The sequence below is a fragment of the Cygnus olor genome, chromosome 8 (genome assembly GCF_009769625.2).
Source record: "Cygnus olor isolate bCygOlo1 chromosome 8, bCygOlo1.pri.v2, whole genome shotgun sequence".
Lineage (NCBI taxonomy): Eukaryota > Metazoa > Chordata > Aves > Anseriformes > Anatidae > Cygnus > Cygnus olor.
Window position 1 is genome coordinate 18,735,926 of NC_049176.1, and position 13,516 is coordinate 18,749,441.

At 36.3% G+C, this 13,516-nt stretch overlaps 1 long non-coding RNA gene across 2 annotated transcripts; it reads right to left on the bottom strand.

Annotated features, from left to right (window-relative positions):
• Positions 1–236: 236 nt before the first annotated feature.
• On the bottom strand, positions 237–13,057 carry LOC121074035. 2 transcript variants are annotated; one of them, XR_005822076.1, is made up of 4 exons: positions 12,451–13,057; positions 4,996–5,047; positions 4,080–4,161; positions 2,010–2,095 (listed from the first exon to the last, which is right to left on the bottom strand). It is a non-coding gene; the product is annotated as an uncharacterized LOC121074035 (long non-coding RNA). The 2 variants fall into 2 exon arrangements; XR_005822075.1 differs by lacking the exons at positions 2,010–2,095; positions 4,080–4,161 and adding an exon at positions 237–615.
• Positions 13,058–13,516: the final 459 nt, after the last annotated feature.

Consider the following 13,516-nt stretch of genomic DNA (forward strand, 5'->3'; position numbering starts at 1 on the left):
AGCTGCTTGGCTGGTAGGTTGTTGTCCTCTTCCACATACACACACACAAGTGTCAGAGTATAGGTGGCAGAGATGGTTTTTGCGTGTTACAGATATGTACTAGTCAATGAGAGCCACCAGACAATGACAAGGAACACTCTTTACATCTTAGGAACAGGCATCCGCTGGGGAGCTATATTAAATTCAAGAAAGTAGAAAGCTCCATCTAAAACAGTTGATTTTATTTTATTTTTTCCACAAAACAATTATTTACCACCAGTACACTTGCTGTCAATGAAGATTTTCTACCCAGCTTTCTGTCCAGACTGTTTGGAATTCTCAGCAGTATAGGCTTAACATTGCGAGGATAATTGGGCAAAGTTATCCTAGCCTTTATTTCCTCTCATATGGGAACATAAGGAGCAGAATGTACAAGCATAGCTCTGCTGAATGCTGGGGCTGCCAGGAAAGCATGTGTTGTGTACATGTGCCTCGCAGACTTGTACAATAGGATACACATGGAGCACAACATCTTGAAGTATCAGAGCTATTGTAGGATAAGTAATTGCCTCATCTTAAGCTGCGTCCAGATGCGCAACCCGCAGTCTTGGCCAGGGTTCACTCTTTCGCCATAGCCTAGTGAGAAGAATAAAATTTTGCTGTACAAATGTTGCCACATTTAGCCACGTTTTTCTCACTTGAAACAAGATTGCTCTAATCCGTTCTGCATGTGGCTACAGCCTGAGATCATTTAGAAATGGAAACTAATACAGAATGTCACAACTCACTATGTCATTCCACAGCGAGATCTCATTACACTGGTGCTCAGGGGTCTGTTCTGGTTGCCAATAACTTTTTGAGTAAAGTTGTTGGTTTTAAGTTCCCCATGCTGAACTGTTGCTATTAGAATTTGTGGATGTGGTTGCTCAGAGGTACTGTCTGTGAAAGGGCCACAGTTGTGGAGTTCAGCCCCTCTCTTTGGGAAAGGAGGGGGAAAAATCTCCAGGACTTGTCAAAAATATACTGTCAGGTGTATTTATTCCTGTTTGTTCCTCATAACCTTCTATGAGGTATGGAAATGTTCTGCTTTGTACCATGCTGACAGTGTGTGTTTGTTATCTACACATAATCAGTCATGAAAGTGAAATTATCTGTTGTACTTGAGTCATCTCTGTGGGTGTGCTCTGTCACTCTGCCTAATGGCATGTCCTTTCCCCTCTTTCCCCTGTCTCTAGGAGTTCAGGAGTTCATTTAGCTAGCTCTTTTTCTCCATGTTAAAAATTCTGGCCAACTTTAACAAAAACACAGCCTTCTATTTAAAAATAATAACAAAAAGTATAGGTTTTACCAAGGAGAAAAAGCACATAGCAGCATGGGGGAATTATGAATACTGCTCTCAAGCACTCTAAGAAATTGTGCATTTTTCTCCTTTTCTGATATTTGAAACAAATGGCAGTCTGTTAGGCAACACAGGTGGCAGATGTTGGCTCTGCTCAAAGGCAAAAGAAATCTTGTGGTCTGGCATCTAAGGAGTGGGCGTGTCTCAAAGAGAAAGAATTTAACTTCATAATATATTCTCACTGCCACTGAAATTAAGCAGTTTTTGTTTTGTTTTGTTTTGTCTTTAATATATCCTCTTACTAAAAGCACTCCCTCAAACGTTTGGTGAACGTAATGAGTTGCCTATCTGTAGGAACTCCAAAACAGGTAAAGAGAAAGTAGAAATTTCTCTCCTTGGGTCTCCTTGGTGCTGCAGACCCACAGAGTGGGTGTTCTTTCAAAGCTCCATAGGGCTAACAGGAAGGAGGGGTAGGAGTCAAAGTCCAGTCCTGATTACTTCATTATATTTTTTTGATCCTTTTATTAGATTGCATTTATCGTCATCAGTTTTCATATTTTTGATCTCTGTGCCCTTAGTTAATTTGCAAGTGCTCTGTGCCTCATCACATTTCTCTTTCTGCAGTTTAATTTTGGTAGAAGTGGATAACAAAGCTCAAGATACATGCCAACACTATGTAAAGAGATAGTTTATCCCATTAAATGTATTTGTTTATTTGAAACCTTCTGCTTTACTGATATTTATTTTTCCATAATAGGGTCACTGCATCTTGTCCTCCTGTTGGAGAATTAGGTAGCATTTAATTGCCATTCACCTGAAACATTGTTTTGACATAATTCAATTAACATTAAATGCAATTTATAAAATTTGAGTATATTATATTTACCTCAGCTCATAAATTTAACATTTATGATCTAAGGTACATATCTTTCTTTCTGCAGAATTAAGGAGATGCTATTAAATGCTTGGTCACCTTTGATAAATGTTGTTATCAATTATATCCTTAATTATTATTATCTGTCAAGATATGCATTATGAATAAGTATAAGTTAGGGTTGAGAGGTTATAGTTCTGAGTCATTAATTCAAACTTGCATATATTCAGTAGTGTTTGGAAAATTGGTCTGTGATTGTGCATTTCTTCCAAAACAATTTATCTGAACAGATTAAGGAGAGACGTAGCAGTTGGTTTAATGATAAAAAGTGGAGTTCTTTTAAAATCCTCTAATTGAGAATAAATGTTTCAAAAGTATTTGCTCTGAAAATAGTGAATATAAATGAGACATCATTTGTACATCTGAAGATATATCTTTACACTTATGAATCTGAGGAAAACATAAGGAACAGATTCAGATCAAAAGTACCAGGCAGGAGCCTGGGTTTTGACTTCCATAATTTCAAAAGATATGCAACTGGCAATGTTTGTGCATGCTGTCTGATCATTTATGCTAGTAAGGAAGCGACTGGCAAGATCAAAAGCTAACAGGTAAAGTCCACCTAAGTTCCGTTAAAACCACCTGCTTAGAGCTAGGAGGACAGATAGATAAGCAATTTCAGCTTTCCATCTTTACCTGAGGAAACTCCTCAGAAAGTTCAGATGATCCTTTGGTTTAGAATTGTCCCTTTTAAAATGTAAATTAAATCCTTAATGAAATTTGTCCATAATAAAATTAAGGGATAGCTCCTTTCTGCTACTTTCTGCTGTTCTAATCAGAGGAAACTTCACTTTATGTTTAGCCAAAGTATGTTTGTTTGAATGTTATCCCATAGCAAAGGCTACCTAGGCAAGTGAGTTGCTGCACAGCTGTTGAAGTACTGCCATTTTTCAGTCATACTACCTTTGCTAGGAGCGGGTGTTCAGATGAAGTTATTGTCCATGTTGTATGTCAGTGAATCAACATCATTCCACTGGAAATATTCACTGGAAATTATTCACTGTGTTGTGAATTTGGCCAATTCTTTACACTGAGCAAATGTCTGCAGTTATAGATCGGAAGAAAACCACTTATTTCAGTGGTTTTCTAACCATTTCTAACTGTGAAATGCATCTGATTCACAGCTCCTTTGCAGCTGTTGCAAAATGTTAGTTTGGAAGTCACTGCATAGTACTGTCAATTCAGACAGTTCATGCATCTGAAGTATACTGATGTTGTTAAATGGTTCACTAAAACTCTTGACACTGTAAGGCAAGACAATGCTATTGTTTCAATTTATGCTTAATGGTAATTGAATTATTAATCTTGAATTTACCATATGGAACATTTAAAATCATCATGTTTCTCTAGAGTTAAAGCAAGTGAAAGAGAGAGAAAAGATTAAATGCTTGGTCACTTTCAATAAGTATTAGAATCAATTATATTCAACAATTATTATTATCTGTCAAGATCATCTTTGCAAATATGGAGACTTGTAGCGTTAATATGCATATTAAAATATATAAAAACTTGCAGTCCATGAGCAGTATCTGGTTTTCTATATTTATAATTCAAATGTTTCCATTAAAAACACAGCTCTGTGGTTCATAATAAGAGTTAACTGTCAGAAGGAAAGTAATGTTTTGAACCAGTAGGTGTTAGGAAGAATCTACAGTTAGCAGTGTTTTAAAATAGCCAAATGGACTCCTGTAAGTATGTTCAAATTAAAACATTCAATTATTGCTGAAAAATATAATTTCTTCTCCAGATGGCATTACCAGGGCCCAACTTAATATGGTGTTGAAGATCATCTGTTTAAAATATCTAAAGCAATTGCAGGGCAGCTACCTGATCATTTCTGAAAGCATTTTTATCCACATTCTGTAGAATTCAGGTGACCATGACCATATGAAATCAAAATGCTCATTGTCTGAGAAAACACAATACAATTACATTAATAAAATTGATGAATAAATGGGGATTTTATACAATGGTCCTGCTAAGTTTGTTTATCTCTAACCTGAACCATGTTTCACTTCTCTAGCAATGTATTCCAGACTTTTTTTTTTTTTTAGGCAGTCTTTGTAAACATTAAATCCATTAAAAATAACGATATAAGATCTTTCTCATGTGCAGTTTGACTGCATCCAATTAAAATGTTCTTTTGCAGCAGTCCCTTATGTAAACATATGCCTATCTAACCTTGCCATTTTGCTCCAGTGTCCCTCAGACCACAGAGATCTAAAGCAAATCCTTGTAGCCTTCTGTTTAGTCCTATGAATAACTGTTTAGTCATCAACAAAATTATCTTCTGAGAAATAACTCCAAACAAAAATAAAAGTAATACTATTAAGAACGTGTAGCATAATTCTGTTCAAGGGTATTGAACGCAAATCCCTAAGTTGAAATGTAGTTATGAGAGATTAGTGGTTTCCGAAGAAGTGAGTGTCATATCCCATCTTTTGAGTCTACATTACTGTTGGGCTGGAAGTATTAAGATTAAGCTTCAAGAAAGCAACAGCTTGCTGACAAAGTTCCTGCTTTTATATGCATGTTCTTAAAGGGAAGAAATAAAGGGATTAGCAACTTATTTTTTTTCATCGGTTATGTTTTTCAGCCTACCCATTCACTGAGTATGAAAGATTACTTAGGTGATAGTCAACAGGAGACGTACCTTTCTTTTGAATGTTAGAGTCACTGGATGAGACTTCTACACATAATTTAAATTTCCACTCAAAGAAAAAAAAAGTAAAGAAAAACATACCTGTGATTGTCTTCCATATTTTGTGGGCCACATCATTTTCACAAAAATAAAACTGCAAGCAAGAGAGCAATTAACTACAGTTGCAGTACTGCATTATAAGTTATTAATAAGCATAAGCTCTGCATGTGTGTGCATATATATTGAAAATGTATTGTTTGGTTACATCAGTACATGAGACCTTGGATACCCCAGTGTGTTGTTAGAACTCTGAATTTGTGCCTGTGATATACTGCATCAGTTCAAGTACTGTGCTGCATTGGAAAGAGCTTTTAAGAATTTAGCAATCATTTGTGTCCAATTTTGTGATATGCTATCAATGCTGCATGAACTCCTCAGGGCTAAATGGCACCTCTGTAATAGGAAGATATGTAACCCATTTTTCTTTTGTTTTGCTTATGTATCTGTGAACAACTCTCTAGTTCTGAGTTTCTGAGTTTTCCTTTTGTCTTCCTCTGTACATGTCTTTTGTCTTCCTCTGGTAATGATGGTCTTTTAAAAGACCAGACCATGTGTCAGATAGCTCTAGTATATATCAACAGCTTTCCTTTCTTTTGTGTGTGTGTTTTGTTTTTTTGTTTCTTTGTTTGTTTGATTGATGTTTTAAGCTAGTCTTTCCTATCATGGCTGTATGTTTTTTAACAAATTAAAGAAAGGTAATAAATAAATAAATATTGCTCGATATACTCCATGTATTGAGGAAATAAAATGAATCCTGTTAAATGTGTAGTTCATAGGCCCCCTTTCAATTTATGAACTGATCATTTGCTGATTTTAGAAGAGGAGCTGGTATTTCAGAAGTAACAGCCTTACTGGGAGATGCATAGTTCTTAGTTTCTTAGTTCTTAGATTCTGCAGTACTCAAACTAGTCCAGTCTTAGTAACTGCACTTTATGATTACCTCATCTATCTCATGACATTTCATGTCAGATCTGAAAGTACAGCTATTGTAAGTTTCTTGCTCACTAGCATTAACCTTAGAACCGAAGATGACAAACTGTGTAACCTCTTACATACTTTGGAGCCCTCGTTACACCAGTTTTCTGTCCATGCACAGAAGTAGTTCATTTTCCTTAGCAGCACTAGACACAGCTTTAATATTCCTGAGTGATTACAGCTAGTGAGATAAGACACAAAAGACTCTTCTAAAGTGACATTGTCAAGTGCATTTTAGTACTTTAAAAATATGTTCATAGAAGGACACGTACATAAAAGAATGAGAAGACAAAGTCAGAAGCAATCAATTATAAAGATTATGAAAAATCTCAAGCACATGCTGTATTTCAAATAACCTATCAAGTATCTGAAAACTTAATTCATAGTCAACAATAATAGACCATGATGTGTAGAATATACAAAAAATTACATATTATACAGGTAAATCAGAGAGGGTTTTTGACAGTTACAGTAAAGGAAGACAGTGGTTAATATTTCCTGTGAAGATGCCTAAAAATATTTCACTCCAATTGGAAAATGGAAGAGACACAGATGTTCAAAAAATACAATAAATTAATAATATATTAAAAAGGATTATGCCTTTCTATAATCCTATTAAAATGTTGCCTCAATAATCTGCACATTTATGTATCTTTTAGCATGAAAAATCCTTTGAAATTCATTTAACTCCCCCAAAATTTTATTTTGTATTTGAGGAACTTGTACTACTCATTAGAAAGAGCTTTTTTTTTTTTTTTTTTTTTTTTTTTTTTTTTTTTTTTTTTTTGCCTAACTAGAGTTAGGAACTTATTTGCTGTGCATTATAGCTTAAAATAGTTCTGCGAACATTGGATGTTAGGCAATGCTTACAGATTGTTTGCAGCAAGTAGATTATTGAATATTGTGCTCTCTAAGTCTGCTTTTGAAGTGTTTGATAGCTCAACCAAGAACAGAGAGTGTGTTGTTTTCTCTCTCTAACAGTATAAGAGGAGTACTTCAGAAAATTGGTTGGTTATGCTTGCGTGCCTATTAATTCATAAAGGTGCTATTGACTTATATAACTTCCTGGAAATTCTAATGAAAGTGTATATAAAAGTGGTTGAAATATACAGTAATGTTGAATTTTCAGGCATATCTGTGAATACTTTTAGTTCTGCTATGAATCAGTTCCAAAACGGTATGAAGTCAGTAGGAACACTCCAATGGACAATTGGACAAGGGCCTACTTGTCCAAATACATTATGTCAGCTTCCATAAAAGCTTAATCCAAAGACAGAAATTCAATAATATTTGTATATCTGTTCAATACTGCTATTGATTCCTTTCATTTTTTCAACACTCATTACTCTCTTTCAACATGGATACTGCCAAAGAGATGGTCCAGCTATTTTATTGTACACAGAGAGGTTTAAAATCTCTGGTGGACTTCTCGATTTACTGTCAGTATCTTTTTCTACTGGTGTAGTGAAAATCTTGTCTTAATGATCTTCCTGCTAATTTCTAAACTGACTCAAGAATCATCCAGGTATAAAATGCACATCTATATGAAACAAAAATGAAATGGAGAAGGCAGTAACAGTTTGTTTTTTGGTCACTTTAGGCAAAGGTGTTCTCAGTTTATTATACTACTTAGAATAATAATAAGTTTCATTATATATCTCCTGAAACCGTGTAAGTGTAAAAAGGGCCATTGAATTGCCATTTTACATAAATTCCCCCATCTAACATATCTGGCTTTTCAAAAGATCTCAGATCTTCAGCCAATTTGCACACTCAGTCTGGGTTTAATCTAAGAACTGGAGAGCTCTTGACTTGGAAAATAAACAAAAAATGTTGTCTCTTGAAATGTGGGTTTCTTGCTCTTCAGTTCAAGTGTCAGTCCAGGTTGCTGTTTTTCTCTTTGGCTGTATGGAAAGATGGGTAAAGGTCACTGATTAAATTAGTTTTGTTTATTTTTTATTTTTTATTTATCCTCCTTATGGAATTCATCATCCTGGAGATCTCTCACAAGCTCTCTGGCTTTGTCTTTGAGTTGTGCTTAGAGCAGAATGCAGGTAGCTTATGATCACAGAATCACAGAATGGTTGAGGCTGGGAGGGGTCTGTGGGGGCCATCTGTTTCCACCCCTGCTCAAGCAGGGACACCTGGAGCAGGGTGCCCAGGACCACGTCCAGGCAGTTTTCGAAGATCTCCAAAGAGGAGACCCTGCAGCCTCTCTGGGCAGCCTGTGCCAGTGCTCCTCACAAGCACAGTAAGAAGTGCTTCCTGATGTTTAGATGGAACCTCCTGAGTTCCAGTTTGTGCCCAGTGCCTCTTGTCTTGCTACTGGGCACGACTGAAAAGAGCCTGGCTCCATGGCTCCGTCTTTGCAACCCCCTGCCCTGAGCCTCCTCTTCTCCAGGCTGAACAGTCCCAGTTCTCCCATAGGAGAGGTGCTCCTGTGCCTTGATCCTCCTGGTAGCCCTCTTTTGGACTCTTCCCAGTATTTCTAAGTCTCTCCTGTACTGGGGGGCCCAGAACTTGCACAGGACTCCAGGTGCAGCCTTATCAATACTGAATCGTGCAGAAGGATTGCCTGCCTCTCTTGATGTGCTGCTTGATGGGTCAGTTCTTTCCAAGGAGCAAGCTTAGAAGCCCCTCAGTATGACTGAAGCTAAGCAGCCCAACTATAAAGCAACAGTAATCAAATGTTGGCATGTGTGACATGCAAGTAATTAACACTGCCATAAAATCCCTGCACAGTATATTAAAAGGAAATTTTAAATATTTTAAAGGTGACTAATGTAGCACAGCAAACTTACGTAGGACTGCCAGCTGCTGTAGAAGTCTGTCAAGAGCTGTGAGGACTGCTATAATCTGCTAACATTTGATATTTCAGCTCATCAGATTATACAAATTCTTGCAGCTTTATTGTGGTACAGTAAAATATCATAAATTTGCTTCCATAAACTGTCTTGCCATTCTGATAATCTCATGGACAATAATACATTCTCATCAGCTGTTCATCTGATTATTACTCTTATGTTGCTCTTATTTTAGCTGATTTAATGGGAGAGTTAGCAACATCAAATATAAACACTCACCATCTCATTCTTGTAGTGACAGAACATTATACTAGACAAGGCAGTGCTACTCTAGAACAATGAGAAGTGGGACTTAATCATCAACCTCCTCCATGCACTATTATAGAGAGGGTTCTTTTGCCTAGCATGCTAAGATGTAACAACACCCAGTAGTAACTGATGAAAAAAGCAAATTTGTGTTGAAAAGAACACACATTTAATGTTACAGTGATGAAAGTTACTAGATGTGATGGGTTGTCCATCACTGGCATCAAAATTGGATCTTCTCTTGTAAATATTCTGCCTCAAACAGGAAGTCCCACATCTTGTGTTGCACATTCAAAATCTGTGTAATTTGCGCTAAGTTCTTTGTAAGATAGGGTTTTCTGGTTCATTTAGCAGCCCTGTTTGTATTAACACATAGGGCAGTCAGTGACAATCTTTTAACCTTTATTTTTTAAGATTTAACCATTAATTTTCTCGTCATTTTTTAATATTTTAAATAATGTAAGTATTTAAAAAATTGAATATATTATTTATAATGTATTACATTCTCTGATGTTCCATCATTTTCATCCAACAACTTATTCTGCTGAGACTTAATATCTTCTATTTTATAGCTAGTTCTAGCTACATGAGATTTGATGAGTGAAATGATACTCAAGTGCAACTATTCTGTCTTGTCTCTGAAGCTGCAAAATCCTAGCCCCGTGTTTGCTCCAGTAGGCACAGTATAGGGCCTTCTCTCAATGCATCTGTCAGCTGTACTCTATAAAACTCATGATTATCTTAACTATGAAAACTAAGTAACAAAGTTGAATCCTTTTTGAAGTCTCCCTGGATTTTTGCATTGTTTCACTGATGCACATTAAAGTTGCATATTCTTCAAGTAAAAGGAGAGTCTGGTCAAAGTCCTTTCAATGAAATATTGTTGTTGACTCACTAAAAGTATTTAACAACAATTAAGCTTCCAGACTCCGCTGAATTTGCACTTACACATTTAAATTGAATTGAAATTTGGTAGCTTCAGACTGAAAGATTTTTTGTATGTACTCAAAGTAAGAAAAAGCATTTTTTTTTTAGTCACAAAACTACTGTCAGTGTATTTATTAGGATGTTAAGGTACAGAGATCACAGTTTGTCTGTCTACTGCAGGTAGACTAGGATGTGGGCTTTGCTCATAGTGGTTTAAGGGAGAAACGATCTAAACATAAAAGGTAATATAGATAATTTTTTTATGAAAAGAAGTTTTGGACTGAAAACAATACTGAAAATATAATAAACAGATGAAATAAATGATGTCACAAAGTTATCCTTCTAATTTAATGAGTGGTGCAGATAAGTGAGTGACAGAACTGATAACACTTAAAATTTCCTAACACTTTTTTTCTTAATTAATTTTTTTTGTAAAATCCTCTTTTTTTTTTTTTTTTTATTCTTGCCACTTCATGACTCATAACAGTCTGGATGCATTTTTAACACACCACATATGAAAAAAGAAATTGCTGGCCAGCTGAGACCACGTAGACTGAATTTCAGCCTGGAGTGAATTTGACAGCTGAGTTATTGCAGACAGTGCTGTAATAACAACATTACCACCCTGACTGGATACATACATGGAATATTCTTTACACAGGAACTTATTTGCAATTCAGAGAACTCAGCTTGAACTTTAAGCACCACTGAAATGGATTATAGCTTCACAGTGATATGCTGGAACAGGTTTTCAGTTCAGGTTCAGGCAACATCCTGCTTCGTCCTGTGCTAAAACTTCTGGGGAAATCACCCCTCCCTTTGATATCATAAAAATCACCCTTGCCTGTGATTACCTGAAGAGATGCTTTTTGCCTTCAGAATGTAGCTCACTGAACTAAATGGAGCAAATGCACTGACTGACTCTCATAAGTTCCTGGGGAAGAAGCCCAAACTACCTTCTAAAAAGTCATCTTTCTCTCTCACACCTATACTTGCACACTGGGCAAAACGCTTCAGATTATACACATTGAAAAGAGTACTTTATTACTGTAAAAAAAGTACATTTACAGAAAATGGACTGAATTTGATAAAAGTCATTCTTCTATTACTGCCATCTTGTCCCTTCCCTTCACCTCCCTCCCAACCTCTCTACCATATAAAGGATATTTCTGGAAAACTGTTACGTCTTTTTTTCCTTCACCTCATAGAATATGGAATTTTACCACAGACCAAGTCAGTTATTGAACTGATGCTGGGAGCCGCTTGCACTGTCCTTAATTGTAGCTACACTGTGAGAGAAGTTCATGCATTCAATTAATGCAAGCATATATTATACATTCCCTTCTATGGATAAGTAGAATACCTTTGTCATGTTGAAACATTGCCAGGGAGGAGAATCATGTGGGATTTGCTCTCATCAATTGCTTAGCAATATCTGTCTTTATTTTAAGATCAACACATATGATAGTAATGTTTTGATGCAAAGAAAAGTGCATACTGCTTCCTTTTATTTATGCATTTGTTTATTTATTTAGAGCCTTTATCAATTTAAAGGATTTCATTCACAAAACTTTTTTTTTTCAATCATTTTGGGATCAGGGAGGGTGTGTGTGTGAGAAGTCACCCTCTTTGAACAGTCTCTATACTTTTTTTTTTTTCTTGAAATAACTATTATCTTGGAATGTGTGTGAAACTTATGATGAAACCTTGAATAGACTCTTGGCATTAGAGTAAATGTTACTCTTGGTTTCATAACTTTGACTCTGTTATACTCACTGCATGTGTTACATCGGTCTGATGCTCAAGTTATGTGACAGTGCAAGCTGCTTGGCAACAGAGGCAACATCACTCCTTCCAGAGAGGTTGGTGGTATTACAATGTATGCTTGAAGGACAGAAAAATATTGGATCTCATATACACGCACACACAAACAAATCCACAAAAACTGTGTGGAAACGGCCAAAATGTTTAATGTATCATAACTATATTCTTCTTTTTGGAAAATATGAACAAATAACCAGGTGCTGGCGTTTAAGTGAGAACTGCCTCCAGGCTGATCTGATTTGCAAGCTGAGCCTGTACTGCTATCATAAACACCGCATCACAGGAAACCACTAACACTAATGTTGACCAAAACAGTTGTGTCTTTCCAAAATTTACAGTATAATCACTTGAAAGAAGTTATGCAGCATTAGAAAGGTTTCTAGTGTACAGTAATTCACTGTTAAAAATCATTTGGTCTATACAAAAGGGTTCTCTGTCTACTCATGTTATTAGGAGCTCTTTACATGACTGTTTGGGTTGTAACATTGCCTGCAGTAAGTGACAATGCCTTCCAGGGGACAGTTTTCTGTGGTTAACTGTAAAATATGGCACACCATTGGTTGGGGGAGATTAAGACTAAATGAACCCAGAGGAAACCAAAATCTTAGACCATTTTGGAAGTTTTTTCCTTCCCTGTTGTCTGAGACAGAACCCTCCATACCTGAGTCCATCTTCTAACGTTCTGTGAAATCCTGGTGAGGTATCATGTGAGATCACTGTGGTATTGTTATGCAATACTGCCTTTCCTATGCTTTTTGCTTCTTGTTGCTGGGAATGATTGTTATGGCTAGACTTTGAGTTGCCTAATATTTTCTTTATAACGTCCTGCTAGCTAATTTAACTTAGGATTCTCTCTGTGACTCTCATTGTAACACTTGTAATATTTTGACATTTTTGAATTATTTGCAGCAAAAATAATTGTTTCTAAAAGCAAGAATTAAAGGTAAGCTGTTCTCAATAAGAGGTTTGTTTGTTTGTTTAAAAAAGAATGTAGCCTTTTCTGGAGGATTCTATGTATTTCTGTGCTTTTGAATAACATCTGACAGAATTGTTCATGATACCACATATGTTTTTGCTGCCTCTCTGAAAGAGCTTCCAAGCTGGATATTCTAAAAGCAAAAAATCCATTTTGAAAGGAGTTGAAGGCATTGGAGCTGAAGTCCTCAAAGACATGACCTGTATGGATCATGCTGGTTGTTACCAGGCTTCTGCGTGAAAATGCTACAAATTGCAGCAGCTGGGTCCCCACTTTCCAGTGGCTGTTGAGACACTAGGAGTAGTCAGTTTAGGAGATGATTGCAGGCAGTGGAGTTTCTTTGGCTTAATGAGTTAGCATTCATCTACCGAACTGCTTCAGTTCATTGTGTTTTTGTGCTCCTACCATTGGATATGGAAGGTGAATGGTTACACAAGTGACAATCAGCTAATGAGTTGTAATTTACTGTGTCATCATTTAGTTGTTTATACACCCAATAGCTGACTGCCTTCCATGCTCTCCAGTTTCTTACTGAAGGGAAGGCAACTGGCAGGGTTGAAGATACTCAGCACCTTCTGAGCCGCGATATATAAATTCACGATGTGCAGGTGTTAGGCCAAAAGATCACAATACAATATAAAGTAATACTTAACTTTGTGGATGGTGCTTGGAGTGTGTTTTATAGTACAGCAGCTTAGGTAGAAGAAACATTTTTTAGAAACAGTGACCTTAAGTTTGTATCTAACTTATT